This window comes from Vicugna pacos, chromosome 25 (genome assembly GCF_048564905.1).
Source record: "Vicugna pacos chromosome 25, VicPac4, whole genome shotgun sequence".
In the NCBI taxonomy this organism is placed as follows: domain Eukaryota; kingdom Metazoa; phylum Chordata; class Mammalia; order Artiodactyla; family Camelidae; genus Vicugna; species Vicugna pacos.
Window position 1 is genome coordinate 34622870 of NC_133011.1, and position 8401 is coordinate 34631270.

The 8401-nt window shown below is 56.4% G+C and overlaps 1 protein-coding gene across 2 annotated transcripts in view; it reads left to right on the top strand.

Annotated features, from left to right (window-relative positions):
• Window positions 1–2482, top strand: part of KHDRBS3 (KH RNA binding domain containing, signal transduction associated 3) — a 145768-nt gene extending 143286 nt beyond the window's left edge. For both annotated transcript variants that reach the window (XR_012064247.1, XR_012064246.1), the window contains one exon: window positions 2202–2482. The gene's annotated coding sequence lies outside the window, so the exon portion shown is untranslated. The remainder of the gene's footprint in view (window positions 1–2201) is intronic.
• Window positions 2483–8401: the final 5919 nt, after the last annotated feature.

Sequence of the window (8401 nt, forward strand, 5' to 3'; positions counted from 1 at the left end):
CGGCCTTGTCATGGTAGGCGGCGCACGCGCTCGGTGCGAAGGCAGAGCTCCAGCGAGAGTGCGCGGCGGGAAGCTGGCCTTCGCTCCCGCCCTGCCCGCAGACGCCGGGGGCACCTGTTCGCGTCGGGTCTTTGTATAGTTGTCAGAGATGGTCTGTGCATAGGCAGAGCGTATTTTTTTCTGACTATTACTGTTTTTTACATAGAGAACAGCACAGTTTTCTACCTCCCATGTTTCACTTTGGAGTACATCTTGGATTTTACTGTCGTTTTAAACTATAAAGCTGTGTTTTTGTTTTTATTGGCTGAATAATAATGATGAATCATGATTTAAACAACCGCTGGCAGACCTGCGGCCCGCTTCCAGCACTCTGTGCTCGTCAGAGGCGAGCTGGCCGGTGCGGCCCTTCATCTGGCCCCGTGCACGCTTGTGTGCGTCTGCAGAGTGAGGTCCTACAGTAGATTTATTGAGCCATCACATTGTAATAGTTCTTACTAGATGGTTCCCGGTAGAGGTAATCAGTATCTTAACCTGCTTTTCGGAAGGAAACTGGAGCCCTGAGTGCCATACTGTCTGGTACTGTGCCCGGCGCCCCTGCCACCCAGAAAGCTCGTCTCCAAAGAGTGGTTCACCGTGGTCTGGGGCTCCAACAGGCAGCACGTGGTGGGCACGTGGTGGGCTGGATCCCTGTGGGAGGGGATGAGGCCTCGCGGGCGCCCTGGGTCCCGTGAGGACATCTCTGGGCACTCGGCTGCAAATATGCGTCCTGTAACCCTTCCTCAAATGCACGTCGGTCTCCTCGCACTCCGGGAACCTGTTCACAGTAGCAGGTGGATTCTGAGGGCCGGCCCTTCTGTGGGAGGCCCTGCGCTCAGCACTGTGGACGCACCAGGGAGGAAGAGGCCTCTGTCCTGGGCCCACGGTCTCACTGGGAGACAAGACGCCAGCTGGCCCTTCCGCCCCATGTCTTTGCCCACCTTCTCCTCTCCTCCGGCAATCCAGAGCCTCCAGCTCTTCGGGATCTCTCTCTCTTTGCTCTGAGGGCGCTGGCTGTAGGGCCTGCGCGGCCAGCGCCTAATTCTGAGCTGCTGCTGCCTGTGCAGCTTGTCCTTCAGCCCGCGGGGGGGTCCCCCAGGTCAGGAGCAAGCCCGTCCGTCCGTGTAGCTTAGAGCACTTAGCCATCCAGCCGGCCAGGAGGTGGCCTGATTCACTAAGCACTGCCCTCATGGACAGAATCACTCTGTTCGCGGTTTACTTTCTAAAGTAGCAGCCTTTAGAGGGGCGGTGTGTCTGACCTGTCCTCGCACCATGGTGCCCGAGCAGGGCCGAGGCCCACGGTCCTGGCACTGTGCGCAGGACCAGAGGCTGGACGGGGTTGGGGAGGTGGACAGGTCCCCGCTCTGCCTGCAGACGGGTCAGGAGGGAAGGGTTTCCAGAGGAGGAGAAACCTGCAGAGGGTCTTAGAGCTGAGTCAAAAGCAGACAGAGAGGAGGATCGTGTCACAGGCAGATGCAGGGCCGGGAGGCGGGCACCGTCCATGGCAGGAAGGGGCGCCCTGAGTCTGGGCACAGGTGAGCAGGTGTGGAGCATGAGGTGCGGTGCCAGTGGAGGGAGATGCTGGGGGGCCATGTCACAGGGAGCCACGAGGGGGTCCCGGCCCGCCCCTGGGACCAGAGCTTGAGAAGTGTGAGCAGCAGGGGCCACTTCTCCACTGTAATGAGGTCCGGGGGGTGGGGTCTTCCTTCTGATTACCACTTGGGCTTTGAAATAACTTTGTTGTAATTAGCGTAAACTATATTGTTTGGTGTTAGTTAATAAAAAAAATTTTAAACAATCCGAAAGTTGAGCCTGTTTTCAGGTGACAGGAAGGCAGAGATGGTGCCATTGTGCATCCATAGAAGTCACCGCACGTTTTAATACTGGAAGTTCCATGTGAAGAAAGTCAGGGTCGTTGTGAAAGCAGACCCCTCAGGGTCACGACGGGCAGTATTTTGATCATCACTATAGTACTTAATCATTCATCTACCTACTGCTCACAGATACTACGTCCTGAACTTCTGCAGTTCTGTTCTGCATTGTTTTCTACAAATATTCTGATTTCTATTAAGTTTCGGCGTGAATGCTTCCTCTGCCATTCCCAACAGGGCATAAATAATTGTTTCTTGATGTATACAAATACATTTCATTTTCCTCTCTTTCAGGAACTTCCCTTCTAATTATGGACTGCTTAAGAATAGTCAACTCACCAATGTGCCTAGTCAGTAAATGAATTCACTTGAGAACTTAAAGATCATCTTTTTTTTTTTTGCGCAACTTTGTGTTTTATGAAATGTTTTATAAAACGGTATGCTTTTTAATTTGGAAAGCCTGTTAAAAAGGGGAAAAGAAGAATCAGTCTTGCTGTCTCTTAATGACAAAAAACAAATGATTTGTGTATTACTTAATAAAGGCTACCCACTTAAATCTCTTCTATTTTAAGATAGACCCAGAAAAACAGTCTTGTTATTTCAGCCCAGCTGATTCTGCGCACTTGAGAAACACGTGTCACTGCAAGAGGTCAAGACTCTACGCACATTCCAGATTTGAAAATGATTTATCCATCTCAGTTATGGACCAGTGAACATGAAAGGGTTGTGCCGAAAGTCTTCCGCCACATAAAAGGTTAACTATAAAGGTTCTGTGAGAAGCAGAGGCAAAGCCAGAGTAGAAACCTGATTTTCCTGCCTCTCTAATTTGTTGTGGAATCGAGGACGTCCTCCCCGTGGACAGCACTCTCCAGTTGCCGCTCTGGTCAAGCTCACTGGTGCAGGGTGATCTCATTCAGCGCACCCCACTAGAAGCTCACACAACACGCTTCCTCGTCTTGGAATTCTGGAGACAGTCCTGTGCGTTGTTACATTGTCACTTTCTTACCTCAGGGACCCAGTCCCTCAAGGCGTCCACTTTTCACAGGGCACCGTGCTGGGGGCCTTGTGTTCACCACTGAACCACTTCTAACAGGTTCGCTTTTCCACGTCCTCTCATGGCACATCCTACAGGCGCGATTTACAACTGCCGTTGGTGCATTTATGTTTGTCAGGTACGCGTTTCTCCAGCTCAGAAGTGCAGGGGATAAAGGCCCATGTCCCAGGGGGCCACGGCGCCCACCAGATCTCCCCCAAGGATCAGCTCAGTGCACCCGTTTGTGTGGAACTAATTCTAAAGTAGGAACTTCACAGCATGAGCCAGATTGCCATAAGTGGGGAAGAACTTGGGCTCCCTTATTCCTGTAGCCGTTTCACCTGCCGAGTCAATGACAGTCAGAGCCCGAGTGGGAACCCAGGGCCTGAACTTCCCAACTCACCGCCTGTCTCCCTTCTCCCGATGCTGCCCTTGCTGCTGCACCCCGGCCTCCTGCCTGTGTCACGTCACTCACTGCACACGCATTTGGTTTACCGAGACTCCTACATGCTGGGCACCGTCCCACGTCCTGCACAGGACACGGCAGAGGGGGTCCTGCCGCCAGGAGCTTCCGTTCCAGTGGGAGGAGCTGGACCATCACCCCCGCAAACCAGAGGGTGTCCGGTAGTGACGAGGCCGTGGGGCGCGGTCGCCAGGAGGGGCTCGACTTGGCTTTAGGCAGTAGAGGCACAATACGGTGGCGTTTAGTCGGGACCTAGAAAAGTAAAGAAATGAGCTACGTCGAGACACTAACAGGTGCCCAGACCCTGAGCTGGGGACACAAGGTCTTGAGGAGCCCCAAGGATGTGGTACAGACGTAACAGGACGAGCAGGGGGCAAAGCCTCCCCAGTGAAGTCTGGGGGGGGCAGGGGCCAGAGCCAGGAGGGCGACTGCGCTCTAATGGGAGCTGTCGGGCACGCTGGGCAGGGAACTCAAGTGACCCAGTGTCTATTTCAGCAGAATCACTTTGGCAACCACGCTGAGACTAGGCTGTCGTGGGGCGAGGTGGGGGGACCCGTTAGAGTCCCCTGCAGTAAAGGGCAGGGAAGGCTAGCCTGGCCCGGCAAGTCCTGAGGACTGGCCAGACCAGACGCACTGATCAGACGGGAGGTGCAGGAAAGGAGTAGGTGGGTGATGCAGGGATTTGGATTTGGAGCCGCTGGGAAAATAGAACTGCTTCTTTCCGAGGTCGGGAGATGGTAGAAAAACTGTTAAGATACAGATCAGGAGTCTGAGGGGAGATCTCAGCTGGAGACAGGGATTTGAGCCATTAGGACATAGATGTCACGTGAAGCACAGTCTGCGTGTGACATGAGAACAGGCCCGGGGAGCGTACAGCACACACAAGTCAGCGAGGTGGAGAAGAACCAGAGCCCGGGGAGCAGCTGCCCCGGGGCGCGTGTGGAGAGGGTTTCCTGGGGTGGGGAGGTGACCGGCCCTCTGCTGCAGGGGCCAGTGACACGAGGAATGAAGACTGGACACAGAGGCCGTCATGGCCGTGCTTTGCTTCAGACTGAGGGCGGTGGCAGGGTTGAGAGAGACTGGAGCAATGAACTCGGTGCAGGCAGACCTCTGAGATGCTGGGGGTTCACTTCCAGACCACTGCAGTAAAGCAAATACGGTAGTCATGAAAGTTGCAAAGTTTCTGGTTTCCCAGTGCATATAAAAGTTATGTTTGTGGGAGAGGGTACAGCTCAGTGGTAGAGTTCTTGCTTAGCATGCCTGAGGTCCCAGGTTCAATCCCCAGTACCTCCAGTTAAAAAACAAAACAAAATTACCTCCCCTTGCCAAAATAAAAATGTCTAAAGTTATGTTTACACTACACTTTAGTCTATTAAGTGTGTAATATCATTATGTCTAAAGAAAAATAGCCTACCTTAATTTAAAAATACTGCTAAAACCTGCTAACCATCAGCTGACTACGCACCACTGCCACAAGCCTTCAACTTGTTTAAAAAAAAAATGCAGTATCTGCCAGCACAATAAAACGAGGCGTGCTTGTATAGTCAGCTATTTCAAGGAGTTTGCTTTGAAGCATTGCCGGAGAGGGGCGTAGGGTCCAGACGAGAAATCTGAGTGTTGGGGAGGGGGAGGTCGCCGGAGGGAGGTTACTGGGGGCCGCTGCACAGGAGGGGCCTGGCCGGCAGCAGGGTAGATGGGGGAGGTGGCGCCCAGCAGGAAGGTGGGTGGCACTCAGAGGCCAGACAGGTACCCGCACCAGGGCAGCCGGCATCTGCGGCCACAGCTGTGTAACGTCACCACTCACAGGTGCCGTCCCTCGGTGATCCACACCCTCAGGCGCCCCGAAGCTTCCTCCGCTCCTCACCCAGGCCCTCCTGTTCACGTCTCTAGCCTTAAGTTCCCACGTGACTGATGCCAGGCAGCCCTACCTTCTGCACCAGCAGGTGGGGGAGGGCCTGGCCCCCACCCGGCCCCTCTGACACCAGGCTGCGTGTGCACCCACCAGTCCCCTTCCCTGGGAGCTGCTTGCGGCTCTTCAACCAGACCGAGCGTCCCGGTTCACTGTGTGTCACCTCCACACGTGCATCCTGTCAGCCTGTCCACTCCCAGCTCCTTTGCGTCCTCTCACCCCGCTGTATCGGGACGTGGCACCCAGAGAAAATGACAGCATGTACACAGCCGGCAGTGGAGAGCGGAGGAGGCCCAGAGCCCCAGCAGCGGGGCACCCATGTCTGGGACCTGTTCCCTGCTGATCCGGAAGCTCAGATTCCTCCGGCTCATCTGCCTCCTCTAAGGCTGAGCTCCGCGAACTCCCGGGCGCGTACACCCCGCCCCCGTCCCACTGCAGGACAGGCACTGGCCGCCTCATGGGTCCTGTGCTGGCTTCACGGCCCAGAAGGACCCACTTCATCTGAGGTGAGAGCAGTGTTCCCAGCTCAGCCCAGGGCCAGACCCCTAGCGAGGGCTCCTTGATTGTCCGCGCGGGTAACACAACAGCCGGGGCGTGGAGGGAGTGGGGGAGGGAGTGGTTCAGCTCAGGAGACCAACTGAACAAAAGAAGTCTTTAAATTTGAGATCCAACTTAACTTTTCTCCATCCAAGCTGGTTCGAGTCCATCCCTGCTGGGTTCCTCCTTGACGGTCTGTCTACTTATCAGCAGCCTTCGAGCCTGGCAGCTGAGATAACCATCCTTGGGCTTGATTTTAAAGGATCTGAGTGACTTCCTATGGTTTGAAAAAAAAAAAAAAACAGCTGATGCCTTTTTCAACGTGTATCTATATTTGGCCCTTAAAGCTAGCTGTTTAAAGGGATGCCTTCATGGGGTTGTCAGTGTCACAGCCGCCACGGCAGAGGAGTCCTGCTTTCTGCTCATCCCAGGGCCCTCCTTCAGTGGGACTCGAATTTTCCGAGAGTGAGCCAGGCCAGGTGATTTTGCGTGGTATGGTGAGCAGCTCTGGCAAGACAGAGCTTCTGTGCCGAATTCACAGCTCCTGGTCCGTGTTCCTGCTCCATGGTGGCTTCTGTAGGGTTCACTCACTGCAGCCTCCCCAAGCCGTTTGGCTCTGGCCTCTTCCCTGGTGCCCACATCTGCGCCCACCCTTTGTCTTCAGATGGCACATTCCCACGCAGCCTGCCCCAGATGGCTCCCCGTCCCTGCTCCACCCTCGGCCTCAAATGCTCTCCCTCCAGAGTGCCCCCAGTTTGGCTGCTGGAGACCACCCAGCACAGGGCTTCCAGGGTGGCCTTTGGTTGGGGCAGCGTGGCACCCGCTACCGCCCATCCTCGGAGCCTTAGTTCTCAGCTGCTGCGCAACCAGCCAGCCCAGGATTTAGCAGCTGGTGTTCACAACGTCACCCAGTCTCCGAGGGTCGGGAGTCTGGGCCACGTGCTGGCTCAGAGTGTCTCCCGAGGGTGTAGACTGTTAGCAGGAGTCGCAGTCACTCAAGGTTCAAGCAGCCGCAGAAACCACTTACCAACTCACTCACTGGGCTGTTGGCCAGAGGCTCCAGCCCTGGTCCCCAGGGCCCTGCCGCAGGCTGCTCGAGTGGCTCCCCTCACAGCATGACAGTTGGCCTCCCCCAGGGCGTGTGGTCCCAGAGGGAGAGTCCCCGAATGAGGGAGCCACAGAAGCACACCCTGACTTCAGAAGCAGCATCTCGTCACATCCCTGCAGGCTAGTGGTCACACCCGAACCCCGGTACAATGTGGGGGTGATGGCACAGGGCGGGAACACCAGGGGACGGGGTCATGTGGGCCATCGTGGGGGCTGGCTCCCACCCACCAAGTTACTTGACATCTGTGTGCCTTAGTGTCCTCGCCTACAAAATGGGGGGGAGTCCCTACCTCCAAGGGACGGCCAGTGAGGCCTGGCGTGGCGTAAGCTGGTGTGAATGAGCTATTATGGGTCGAAGAGATTCCCTGACATGTACACGCAGACGCACAGACCCGACGAGGCCAGAGTCCCTGTGGTCTCTAGTCTCTAACGTGTTTCTGCTGAGCAAAATGCAGGCTGACCTCCCCAAACAGAAAGAGATGATGGGCTAGTTCCCTCTGCTAAGGCGGTGCCCCAGGGAAGCACCTGCGGCTGTCCAGAGGAAATCAGTGTCAACCTCCTCACGCTTGCTGGTGGTGCCCCAGGCTCCTTTCCTTCTCAGAAGGCACCGGAGGCCATCCCCCCAACGTAGAGAGCTGGCCTCACGATGCACTGATCCACCGCCGAAGGGCTGCCCCAGGCACAGGGCAGGCGCTGACGGTGCACGAGGGGGTTGGACTCCCAAGCAGAGAGGTATATCGTGGACACCCCCGCCCAGGCCCCCGGGGCTGGCTTCCCAGGAGAGGGGCGGGCAGATGGGGGCCTGCTCTTCCAGGCATCTCTTCATGATGCCAGGGCACAGGGCGCTCGTCTCCAGAGACGATGCTCCTGTGGACGTGTCATGGTGCACGTGGTGTGGAGGACAAGCCCCCCGGACAGACCTGGCACCCTCCTCAGCTCCACTGCCCCCTGATTTGGGAACAGTCCCATAACCGTCAGTGGTCGCCCTGCGATGAGAGCACTAGCCTCCTGGGGTTCCTTGAAAGAGTCAAAGGGAGACCAGGTCCCTCTGGGAGCGAGCTCTCAGGCTGAGCTGGGGACCAAGGGGGAGGCAGCGCTGCCCATTCAGGGGCCCATGGCCCCAGCTGCGGGCACTGGTGGGAGAGGAGGGGCCGGGCCTGCAGAGACGCACAAAGGGGAGAGGAGAAGGGAACAGGAGCCGCCCAGCCCTCGCGGGCAGAGCAGGCCCGTGTCTGCTCCATAATGACTTGCTATTTTTACACGGCAGCTGCTGTTGTGACCTGCTCCGTAAATAGTAGATGCTTCACAGAATAGACGGGCCAGGCAGTGGTTGGGGGGGTGGAAACGGGAAGGAGGGGGCACCAGGGCCCAGCCTCCGTCCGCCTCCAAGATGAAAACTTGCCCTTGAGTGGAAAGCTGCAGGAAATTCAGTGGAGAGACGCCGA